This window comes from Hermetia illucens, chromosome 4 (genome assembly GCF_905115235.1).
Source record: "Hermetia illucens chromosome 4, iHerIll2.2.curated.20191125, whole genome shotgun sequence".
Classification (NCBI taxonomy): domain Eukaryota; kingdom Metazoa; phylum Arthropoda; class Insecta; order Diptera; family Stratiomyidae; genus Hermetia; species Hermetia illucens.
The window spans coordinates 112,730,681-112,743,557 of NC_051852.1; the positions used below are offsets into that span (position 1 = coordinate 112,730,681).

Genomic DNA, 12,877 nt, shown 5'->3' on the forward strand with positions numbered 1-12,877 from the left:
GGTTGACAAGCCTTTTTCCCGGCATAGACATGATATAACCCCTCAATGGAAGCAAATTTAGCGACCTCACTTATTACAAACGATGTTTTAGTTCCAATGTAAATGCTCACTTTTTTAACAATAAATAACTTTTCCACGATATCGCTATAGCTTAATGATGTTATAAATATCAAAATTTATCAAGTGGAAACTTGAGGTGATAAGGTATACTAGATGGGTGCAGCCGATAAAGTATATACTTAACTGTTAAAATAGAAAAAAGATAGCTAGAGATGCTTATTGTATTTTGATTTGAATCGATCTTTAATGTTTCCTAAGCGGAGTTTTGCTCATTGTTTCCATGATAAATTCTTCAGTGTGACATTACGAGTAATACCTAGGAATTGGTAAAATTTTGTTGGTCACTCAGTAAACGAATGACTCATTTACGTGCGCATTTTATGTGATTCAGGTATTACCATTTCCTCCATACTTCTCACAAGCGAGTAACAATTCGTCAAATTTCTCGCTAGTACTCTCTAGTTGAAATAAGCAAATAAATATTATTTTACCCTTTGATTCCACTTCTATTATGGACATAAAAGCAAATAATTTCAAATCATCTCAATATTACTTACGCCCAAGCGAGAAGTGACGGGACATCGATGATAAAAAGATCAAAAAAATCTTGAAACTGAAAAAGTGAGAGATAGGAAGATAACTTACGTCAAGACTTGTTATTTTATTTTTGTAACGAGAATTAGAAATCAATGCTCTGGAAAAGTTAATAAAGGCCATCTCGACTAAACAACGTGTTCGTCCTAATTAATAAACTCAGCAAAGGACGGGGTAACAAATCGGAAACCGGAAACTCGGCGCTTCGGGAATGAAAGGTTTCGTTGATTTTTTATGTAAGAATATTTGGGTGCCTAATGTTCCATTTATTATATATAGCTCATAGTGTATTAACGTTGAATATACCCGATATTAAATTCGATGTGGTACTGACATATTACCTTTTAGGGAGTAGTAATTTGATGCGAAAGAGGCAACTTTGAACTGAGTGAAATTATGCGATGTTTCCAACGATTAATTAATTGAAATAATAAAAACTTGTTGTTTCTTTTTCGTTGGTGTGGATATTTATTCTTGCAAATACCGATATTTCGGGAACCACTTGTTCCCTTCATCAGTGCTAACAAGTTTCCTAACTTCCTAACTAAACTTGTTAGCACTGATGAAGGGAACAAGTGGTTCCCGAAATATCGGTATTTGCAAGAATAAATATCCACACCAACGAAAAAGAAACAACAAGTTTTTATTATTTCAACTTTGAACTACTATAACTTTGTTCATAGTGGGATTTCCATCAAACTTTTCAGTATGCTGCTTCATATGAAAACCTATAGCCTATTGAGCTTTGCAACAAATTTTTGAAAATATATATATAAACTATTATTAACTTTATTTGAGGAGGTGTTGCAACGGAGTTTATTTCGGGGCCTAGATGCTATAGGAACGGGCCACCATAATTTTTTTTCGATTGAGTAGTTTCTGGGAACAGGCCCTTGAAGTAATTGAACCTTTTCGGACTGCTACACTCCTCCCATTTGCAACCAATGTAAAAACTAATACCTGCTTTCGTAAGTACTAATAGAGACTTTTCATTTGATATCCCTATATCCAGTGGAAAAAAAATGGACCCCCATCCCCTGAAGTTAAACGTCAGCAATGTAATTCATTACATATGTAGGGGTTCACAGTTCCCACCTTCACACCAAATTTCCATTGAATCAATGCAGTTGTTTATGAGAAAAGTACAGGCAGAATGAGTTTGGCTGAAATTACGGAGGGTAAGCAGATGTAGTATGAACTTTCAATTTATTGATACCACGAATGACGAAAAATCAATCCGACCCCAATAAGAAGAAATTCTTAAAAACGTTTATATAATTTTATTGATAGTTTTGCATTACTTATACACTAATTGGTTTATGAAAACTGCGCTTACTAATTTTTTTTTATATAATGTTTTAGTGTTAAGTCCTGCTTCTTTCGAGTTAATTAGCACAATGCAACTGCCGCACATCTTATTTCAACGGGGCGTAGAACTAAGTTGTCGGAGCGGTTCAAACCCCACTGGTCGCAGAGGGATGTTGTCTGGTACCAGTTGGCATTGGGTTAATACCTGAATCAAATGAGAGTAACAAATACGGGCGAGTGCAACACTAACTACATTGCCTCTATCATAACTTTGAGATCTTTGATGAAATATTCTAACACGCTTCAAGGCCTAGATCTAAATTGCATTGGTGGCCCATCGATTATTACTGTTATAGGAACTAATTATTATTATCTACTGTTTATGTGTGAAGATTGAATAAATTAATCATAACAAGGCCAGAAGTAGTCAAGTTTGGATAGGTTCTGCAGTCCCTAAAGCGCTCTAGTAATAGGTGGACTATGAAAAATGTTTATTGGGTTATGAGATTATCAGGACTGCTAAGGGCTTTTGCAAGTTTCACAATGTATTCTATTGGTAAGTAGAAGTACTGATATTTTTATTTTCTAGCATCGTGTCCACTATATATTTCAGGACATTAAATAATTTTCTATTACTTTAAAGCATTATACTTGCGCTTTTTTTGCAGCACTACCCACGTGGAATTAAGTAATTAAATTTCTCAAATTATATCCTAGGTAATGAAAGTCATTTTGACAAATCATAATGAATTTGCATCCTTAACTCACTATCTTTTCCTTTTCCCCTTCCTCTCTCATGGGGCAACTTAGACCAGCCGCGCCTTATGATGAAGTACAGAGGATGGTCACTGATGTTTTTCATCTAATACATCTAAGAACATGATATTTTTTTCATATAAATTATGTATTATTTGTTTGGTTACTATAGCTTGTTATATTTTTTTCCAATGTTCTGGTGACAATGCATTTTTGAACGTAGTTTCTAGTGACCACTGCTATTTTGTGATATAATAGTTGTTTGGAAGTACACGTGTGCTACATTGATTTTACGATTGTTTAGGTTGATTTTAATTAGGCTTTGTTATTTTTCCGCCTTGATGAGTACCTATTTATTTAGTAGTTATTTTTTTGAATTAATTTATGTACGACACGGTTATATATATATTTATATATATCTTTTATTTTATGGGTTTTATTATGAAGAAAAATTAAGATCTCTCCTTCGAACAAATTCTCAGATAAAAACGTTGAGATAAAGAAGCTGATAACTCAATTGCATTGATATCAAACGTTTCGCGGCTGTGGTATGGACAGAATCAAAGAAAAAGTGGATGTAAAATTACGATTAACACCAAAGGGGATAGAAAGTGTCTTCGTAAAAGGTTAACCTCGGCTAGAGAGGAGCAAATCTTACTGGTGGCAGAGTGATTTGCTATCGTGACTGGATGTCGGACATCAGTCGACTCAGCTGTGAATGAGTACCTGAGTCAAATCAAGGTAATAATCTGCCTCCTACAATGTACTGTAGTGTACCGTTACGGTCTTGAATGAAGTGCTTTAACACACTTCAAGGCCCTGATCCAATAAGGACTGTTGCGCCAACGATTATTATTATTAAAATATAATGAATAAGATACAGTTGACAGAATTCCTCATTGTGGTTAAGCATAAAAGAGATGAAATTAAAATAAACTGCACTAAATTTATTGAAAGTATGCCATCAAGATACAGATATGATTCCAGCAAAAGACTAAATATTAAATTTTTCTTTTATTTTTAACGTTCTAGGATTATTTTAAGTATATTTCGAATGTCTACCCAATACTATTTGATAACATAGATAATTCATAAAAATTGGTAAGATGTTTATTACCTTTCCTTGCATATAAACTGAAATTATGTATTTTTTCAAAGGGGGCTCTAATAATTTGGTCACCTACACAGGGAGGGGGAGATCTCCATACATCTAAAAAAGGGGTTCCGACCTTTTTCCACCGAATATATGGATATTAAATGAAAAGTTTCGACTCGTACTTTCCAAAGCAGATGTTAATATTGACATTGGTTGCAAGGGGGAGGGGTGCGGAGTCCGAAATTGGTCAATTACTTTATGGACTCATTCTCAGAAACCACCCCACCAAAAATCTGTTCGTGTATCTAGGCCTCAAAATATCACCGTTACAATATCTGCATGAATTAAGTTGACAATAGTATGTTATTATATTTTGAAAATTTACTAAAAACCCATTTTAAGTTCACCCTAAATCCGTGAAATGTTGATCTTATATAGTGGATCCCGATAATTTGTATTTCCGGCTAACTCATACAAATTTGCCAGAGCCCACACTTATTTTTCTTTATTTTGCACTTCCGACAATTCGTACGTAATCGTTAGGAATTATCGAGATTCTACTGTATATGTTTTAATACGAAACAGCATACCGGAAAACTTGGTTGAAATCCTACTATTATTAACGAAGCTAGAATAAGCCGAATTTGCTACTTTGCGTCAAATTACTTGTCCCTAAGAGATAAATTGTCACATCGAATTGAATATTCCGTGTAGTCAACGTATATTTGATGATTGAACCATCGAGTACCTAAGTATTACATATTTGAAGCGCCGAGTTTCCGGTGTCCGACTTGTATGAACTGCAGTAAGAAGATTCATCAATAAGAATGTGCAAATAATACTAATTACAAATTATCCTACCTATAATATTTTAATGAGTATGTCGACTCCGTTTGGGGTTGTACAATCTCAAACTGTGTAAAAACAACCACCGTGCTACATACACTGTAGGTTACACATGAGATTGGTTTTGACCAGTGGAATGCTCGTCTATCTGATTGAAACCGATTTATTTTGGCCTCACCGAATCAAATTATCTAAAAACCAATAAACAAATTTTGTTTCGCGTAAAAACAAAATAAATTTTTTAACTTATCGGTTTTGTCTATCTGTCTGTCTGTCACACGTACTTTTCTCCAAAACGACTAAACCGATCCGAACGAAATTCGGTGGACAGATGGGAAGCGAGTGGCATAAATTTAGGTGGAGTTTAAAGGGGGCTCCTCATAAATGCAAAGGGGGATTCAAAAATTTTTCTCGGCGGATATAGTCGAGCAAATGATATTAGTTTTGTCGTGACGTTCGCGATCGAGGAGTCAAAATGTACGCTCTTAAAGTGAGACAGGACTCATTTTCGGAAACTACTCAACCTAAAAATCCGAATCAGGGTGGTGCGCTTAGATTAAATACAGGGCTTTTCATCAAATGATTTCTAAAAAATAGAGAGCAATGGAATTTTGAACTACGTGGCACGGGGCTGTCATGCACTCGTTGCTCCTCACATCTTCTTCTTTTTCTTCAGCCTTGGTCCCGTTCACAAGCAGGGTCGACTCTTCGTTATCGGTTTCGCCATTTTATTTTATCAAACGCCTTATCTGGATGTAATAGCGAGGCTTTTAAATCCCCATCCAGCATATCAAACCACTGTTGTTTCGGCCGGCCTTTTAGTCGCTAACCGTTCACTTCGATGTTCGGACCAATATTGGCAAGTGAATTCTTGTTATCGCGAATTATGTGACCATCCATACCATCGAAAACGCCTCACTTGCAGTTTTTCCACGATAGGTTCAACCCCATATCGATAGGTATCCGCGATCATTTCGGATGTAATCAAAACGTGTCACGCCACCAGTATAATACAACCTCTTCGTCTCAATTGCCAGAAAACGCAGTTCATTATCTTTTAAAGTCGGCTAGCACTCAGAACTATAGAGTGCGGCAGACGGACGACATTGCGCTAAATTTTAGATTTGAGACGTTCGCTGATACGTCGATCATAAAAAACACCATCTGTGGAATGTCACTTCATCCAGGTCTCATTAATGCGTGAAGCTATTTCAAAACGCAGTTCTCCATTGGCTGATAACATTGACTCGAGATATTTAATTCGCTCAGTTCTGGGCAGGTTATTGAAGCTGTCAGCACTGAGCAATTTAAATATCTCGAGTCAATGCTGTCAGCTAATGGAGAACTCCATTATGCTTCTCGCATAGGGAAACACAAAACCTTTTACACCTGAAGCATCAGGCTTCCGATTTCCCGACTGTTTAGATTTTTCGAAGAAACTTGTAGTTCTTTCTTCCTCACAAAAGCTTTCATCCCCACGTGTTTCAATGCCCTTTGAATCGTTCATCTACTTATGAGTGTTTCTACAAGGGCAGTAGCTTATTTACTTCTTTCTAGTCTACCAGAAACGAATAGTGTTACCATTCCATAACAATAACACAGTAGCAAAATTGAGTTAATGGGGTAGTCTTTTGAGAAAAGGAGAGAGAAGAAAAAGATAGGCCCAATTTCAAACCGATTTTTCTGCTATCTTCAATACATACGTCATTACGAGAGGATCTTTATACTTTCAAATAGCATTGACTCATTTTTGCACCACACTGAAGTTCTTTCCCCTGGGTTGGCAAAGCTAGTACGGTTGTTCATTTGATCATCGCCCAAACACCTTATCTATTGTAAGGGTTGAGAAATACCAAAAAACCGAATAGTTTTCGACCTCAATATTCGTTCATACAGAAATGTTTTGATAATGTAAATGATATTTTATGGAGGACCAAAAACATAAATGCCAAAGTTAGACAGCTTGACCATGAGGTCCTCCATTGTTCGCATAGCAGAATATATTAAATGAAACGATCTGATAAGGTAACGTACCAACAGTTTTCTTTTTTCAGGTTTTTTAAACCATTAGTTTGGTATAATGACTTTGTAATTTGGGCATACATTTCCTGGAAGCAGCCACCACCGAATCGGAGTGCCTTTTCGTTACCTCTTTCTACAGTCAACAAAAATAAAATATGTATTACTGGGTTTTCTCCCTACAACCCTGAACTAACCCTTGAGTATGATACTCGAATTTACTATAGATATACATACACTCCAAGAAGTGTGGTACAAAAAGGGGCTGTTCTGGAGGTTTCAACAGAGAGGGGAGCCAGCTAGTTTTCCCGGCGTTGATTGTTCTGAATTCACAAAGGTAATTCATCTAATCCCTTCCTTGGTGTATCCGCCCTTTAACACATTTCTGCAAATGTAGCCATCTGCCCACTTCTGCTGATTTATAGAAATCATGATAGCAATTTGTTTAACAATTATTTGAGTGTCTGTACAAGAAAAGTTTATCTTATTCTCGACCTTATCCTACTGGCTAGCACAACCTCGTTCAATTTCTTCATCTTTCTTCTGATTATTGCATCCGTTAATTAGAATTAGACTCAGTGGGGTCATCGATAACCTTTGTGGTCAGAAGCAAAAACCTTCCTTCCTATGAAGCAAGTATTCGGATATTCCACCTTCTCACAGCTGCTACCGATCCACTGCGATTTCCAAATTTGTATCAATTCACTAGAAATCTGGCTTGCCGTATGCATTGTGAAACCTGAATCTGGTTCACTAGCACTCCGCATCTGATGGTCACTACTATGTGCATCAATTGAAGTTCGAAAAATCGCTATGTGCGTTGTTTGCTTGGTAGGATAACTTCACGAAAACTCTCTGGTACTATAGTTGACCTTTTGAATTGGAATCCTCCACCTCGAGCAGATCTATCTGAAATAATTCTCCGAAAAAATGAATGATTCCTAACTGCCATTGGCCAACCGAGAACATTTGTCGGCCACGTAGTTTGTCCCCTGCCTGGCGCCTCTCCAGCTCGTAGGCATCCGTTATCGAAAGCCTGACCAAATTAGATTTCATAAATTTGCCACACCGCAGGGAACTGGAAGCCACCATGGCCCCAGCACTGTGGACTTTCTCCTCGTGGAAATCCGGTGCAGGGCCTGGAGGGAAGAAACGTAACGAAATGGGAACGAGACGTGAAATGTTGGCGAATAATTTTTCGCTCCGCCGTTAAATTTGTGGCAGGTAAGTGTCAATTACCGGCGGCACAGCTTCGCGATTGCTTGAAAGTGCGAAATACCGAAAAAGTCATCAGCCTTCGCGCGCCTGCACCCGCCACGCCGTTGCGATGGAGTTTGCGACCTCCCCCGGCGTCCGACCGTTGAGCCCAGCTCCAAGCCCACAAGATTAGGCACCGCGAAACAACTGTGCACCGACACAGACGACGGCGGAGTCGAGCGCGAAGTTTTTCATGAGATGCGATTTCTGCATTCGCTTCGATGAGCGGCTGCGACTTGGCGGTGGCCATTTCAAAGGCGGCGGAGTTGGCCGTGCGTTTTGATCCCACGGGGGTCGGGGGATGGCGGGTGAGCGGACTTCGATCAACCGGAACGGGACGTTCCCGACGTCCCGCCACCGCAGTCGTTAGTGCCAGCTTCTTGGAAATCCTTCCCTTTTGATTGGAATTCTGGTGAGATTCCAAGTAACTAATCCGAGGCTGTCTGGCATGAGGGAAAGGAACTGTATCGGCTAAAAAGCGGTGGTTGCGAAAAGGCGGTGACTTTTGTCGCCACAATTGAAATTCCGCACGACGATGTCCGCTGGCCGCGACGTGAATGCAATTAACACGACCCCGAGAGTGTGCATCTCCGCCAGGGCTCGGGGCAAGGGCAGCCATGAGCGCGGCACCCAGGCAGTCGTTCCCTCTGTGCGCGCAACCCCCCCGGCCAACCGGCATTTATTTACATTTTTTCTAGTGCACTTCATATTGCAATGATTAGAATTTTCCATTTACTCACCGAACGACAATCAGAACCGCAATCCGAGAAACATGTGTCCTCCGCGCACTGCGGCTGAACACGCCGAGCTGCACTCCCGTGTTGCTGCAACCAAGTTGCACATTCACTCACTCACCGCTGCAGTCGCCTCTTCCTTTTCGTCGTTTTGTTGCTGGCGACAAGTTTGCCGTCGCTTTTGTCGTTTTTCCTCTATTTCCGTGCGGCGCTTTTCCGCGGAATTTTCACTTCGCGCGGCTGATTACACGACTCCTCGTCGCACCCAGGCACTTAACATTTTCGGAAAACACGGGTCGTTCGGAAACACGGCACAGGAACACGAAAAAATTGGCAGAAATGAACGCCAAAAAGATTTTCGCACGTCGGCGGCGGCTCCGGCTCAAGTCTCTCAGCTCGAGTTGCTGGTTATGTTTCGCAACGGCGAAATGTTGTCGGCGTTTTTTTGTTGCAGCCGCGCCGCTTCCTCTTCGTGCTCGTGCTGCTGCTCGGCTGTCTTCGAGCGACCGGGAGCTTGGTTTCAGAAAAAAAGCTTCGAAAATGGCCGCCACGCAAGAAACAACCAAACAAGCGAGCTTTCGAGCAATCAGACGGTAGCGGCGTCCCGTTCTTGTTCGCGGATTGGGAGTTTTGCGAATGGGCGCATTCTAGTTCCCCAGGTTGCAATCGACGGCAAGCGTGCTTTGTCCAGAAATGTGCAGGGAGAATGGGGAAAGGGTGTCTGGGATGAAGTAGGATGACACCTCGCAACAAAATGATGGCGTAGACTTTTAGGTTAAAGGGACTTCAGAATTCTGGGTACCCCATAATGTTTATAATTTACTAATTGTTTAGAAAATACACTTCAGAGCAGAAAACCGCACAGTATCTTTGTTTTAACTCTAAATGTTAATATTTGTTGTTTTACATCTGCCTCGAAAACATGTCGTATCGATTTTTGAAGTGTACAGGATAGGCTTTCAATAAGTTTATAAACTTGGGCATTTGAGTTTGGGTGTAGGGTTATCATTTGTATATTAACGCTTAGCCTGTACATTAGTGTATGGATTACATCGCCGGTAGAAACCGGAGAAGGGATACAACATGCCATCAAGTTACTCAAATCATTGTACTTATTGAATCTGGAGAAAATCAAAGTGAAGTTGCTCCACATCTGAATTTAAGTCGTTACTCCGTTAGAGATATTAACTTATTGGGGACTATACGAAACGATGTAGTTCTGGACGGAAACATACTACATCTCAACGGGATGATCATTACGTTGCCATCATATCGTTAAGAAATCGTCATCTGCATGCACTTTAATTGGCTAGTGGATAGTAAGAAGACATCTAACTAACCACAGCGCTGCGAAAGACGAATTGGACGAAGGAGAAATGGACTGTAGTCTTATTCTTACACAAATGCATACTGTACCAAAGATTTTCAGACCGATTTACCCTGTCCTGCATTTTAGAGCAGGTATTTTTCGGCCGCAGAAAACGGATTGTGTCCTTATTACAAGGCCAAGTAGCGGGAGCAAACCACACGGGCTTACTACGAAACGCTATCTCGAAAAGCTCTTCCAAGGACACATCATAACTTTTTCGGGATTCATTGGTAAACATTTTGTTTTCATGGATGATAAACCAAAACGGCACACAGCTGCTATTGTATACTCGTATTTAGAGTAGAGGAATATACCGGAAATGCCATAGCTGGCTCGAAGCGAAGACCTTAATCCAATCGAGCATTCGTGAGCTTAATTAAAAAACAAGTCGAAATACCGGAAGCTGGTGCCTCAGATATAAAGGTTTTGTGTTCATCTTGTGTGGGAAACTTTCTACGCAAAGTTTTCCATTTATATATGGCTAAAAACCCAAAAGATTCCTTCATATTTTTTCAAAATACAAGATATGCGTACATATTACATATATCCGTAGATATTGTACTCACCTTAAACAAACAAACATTGCCTATTACCGAATCCTGTACATACGTATATAAATTGATCGAACACATATTTCCGATTTACTTCGTGCACAAAAGCATACCAAGTACCTATATTGAATATCGCTGGTTTAATGTACAAATGTATCTATCTGAATTAGGCTCCATCCCAAGGCTTCATGGAGTAATTGATATTGATATATAAATGATTAAAAAACTAAAACGAAATAAAAATAAAACTATGTAGCTTCTCCTACTACAATATATTTTCATAATTTGTAAATATGTATTTCGAGAGCTACTTATTATATTCCTCAGTACTAAATCATTGGGAAGTTTTTCCTGTTTTTAAATAAAAAGGCTAAAGGTATGTAGGTACAAATTGTAAAAAGTAAAAAGTTGGTTTAAAAGTTAAAGATACATATGTGGGTGCAAATTGTAAAAGGTAAAAAGTAAAAAAGTAAAGAGGTCCACATACAGGTAGAGATGATGACCTATGATTTTTGATGATTTAATGACCATCAATTTGTCGGCAAGTTTTTTAATTAGTCTGGATGCACAGTTTCCCTCATCTGTGTTCATCAACTTTGTCGCATCCTTCCGCAACATTTCAAAGCTCTCCCATGCGTCCAATATGTGCGGCTTATTTACTTGTCGTACAAGTTCCAGATTTGGCCTCGTCACAGAATGGCACTTGTCGATGACGTGCATAGTTACCGATGATCACGCCGTGTTGGTTCCTCGTCTTTCCCCCTTGTCTACTTCCTTTATTTGTTGTTAGGACCTCGTCGTGATGAGGCGTTTTGTTTGGCCAATGTAGAACATCTCGCAATCATTACAGTTGATTTTGTATATTCCACTTTTTTCTTTTTCCGTTAATGGCTCCTTCTCGCTTCCTAATCGTTTTTTAAGCGTTGCGTATCTGCTGGATCTGACCACTTTTAAATTATATTTTCCTAGAAAAGATTTAATTCTATAAAAGTATTTGGACAATGATATGCTAATTCATTTTGTTTCGACTTGAGTTGTTATTTTTTCTCTTTTTATTTTCAACTAGGCCATACTTTAAATTCATTATTATCACACTCAACGTTGTGTGACTAATAAGCTGGGCAGCACAGCATATGCCCTATGTGCATTCGAGGCTGGAAATGAGTTCGAGGGGATGACCTTCAATAAACTCGACCATCACGCCGTCGAAATAATTAGATGGCATTTTAGTTTAATTCGATTGTTTCTTCTTGATTTAATAAATAGCTACTTTTGGTTCTGAGACGAAGTTAAACTATTTACTATATTAGACTTTTAGATTTTTCAAAAAATAAGCTCTGCGGGGAGAAAACGAAAATTGATTTCAGTTCCTAATAATACCACAAAATGGTTTAGATATTCAGATCCCTTTCAAACCTCGCGAATCTGTGAATAGCATCCGTATCAGGTCTTATCATCTTCCAGTAAAGAAAACAACAAGACTACAGTAAAGTCGCATACAACTTTATTCTCAGAGCCTGATCCTACAACTGTAAAAGTGAAATTCGTAAGGCAGATACTAATTAGGTTTACTCCAAGCCTTATTCATACACAATGGGTTTCAAATCCGTAGTTCAAAATAAAATGTTAATCTTAATTCGATCTCATAGCTCGCTGGGATGTGCTTTACAACTCGGGCAAATAACGCACCAATGCACTGAAAGTGATGCTCGAAGATCACAATCCCAACCTTCTATTCTAACAGAGGAAAACCAACATCGTAGCATATACATCGTCAGGACCTCCTCTAAAAACTAATACTAATTCAACGACTGTCACAGGTATTGAGGAAAATTCTCCTCAGTACAAAACAGTAACCAAATTGTTTTTGAAACTAGAAAAAAAATATGATTTTATAGATCTTAAGTATGCTGGTGGAAATCTAATAAAAAATATTTTTAAAAAATACCCCAATCTCAGCTTGATTAATGAGTAATAACTACTGAGGAAGAAATGGGCAAAATTCATCCTCTATCCTTCAGCAATTATAAAATTAGGCTCACTGGGAAAGATGCAATAAACAAATAATTTAAAACGGGACAGAACGTAACGCTTAGGAAAATCGCTTCAAATCATCGAAGAACAGTACAAAAATGAGTTACAGAATTGAACGGCTAATCAAATGACGTACTTTCTGTAATATAAATAAATACAGGAGACACTCCAATAATCTTATTTTAAAATCAACACGGATCGCTAAGTATCATGGTCATATATCATATCTTTCACCTCTGCCATGCTTACATGC

The 12,877-nt window shown here is 38.7% G+C and overlaps 1 protein-coding gene across 4 annotated transcripts in view; it reads right to left on the reverse strand.

Moving 5' to 3' along the window:
• The window catches only part of LOC119653790 (zinc finger protein 2 homolog), an 82,708-nt gene extending 73,417 nt beyond the window's left edge, over positions 1-9,291 (reverse strand). For all 4 annotated transcript variants that reach the window (XM_038058797.1, XM_038058796.1, XM_038058795.1 and 1 more), the window contains exon 1: positions 8,677-9,291. The gene's annotated coding sequence lies outside the window, so the exon portion shown is untranslated. The remainder of the gene's footprint in view (positions 1-8,676) is intronic.
• Between the last annotated feature and the right edge of the window lie 3,586 nt (positions 9,292-12,877).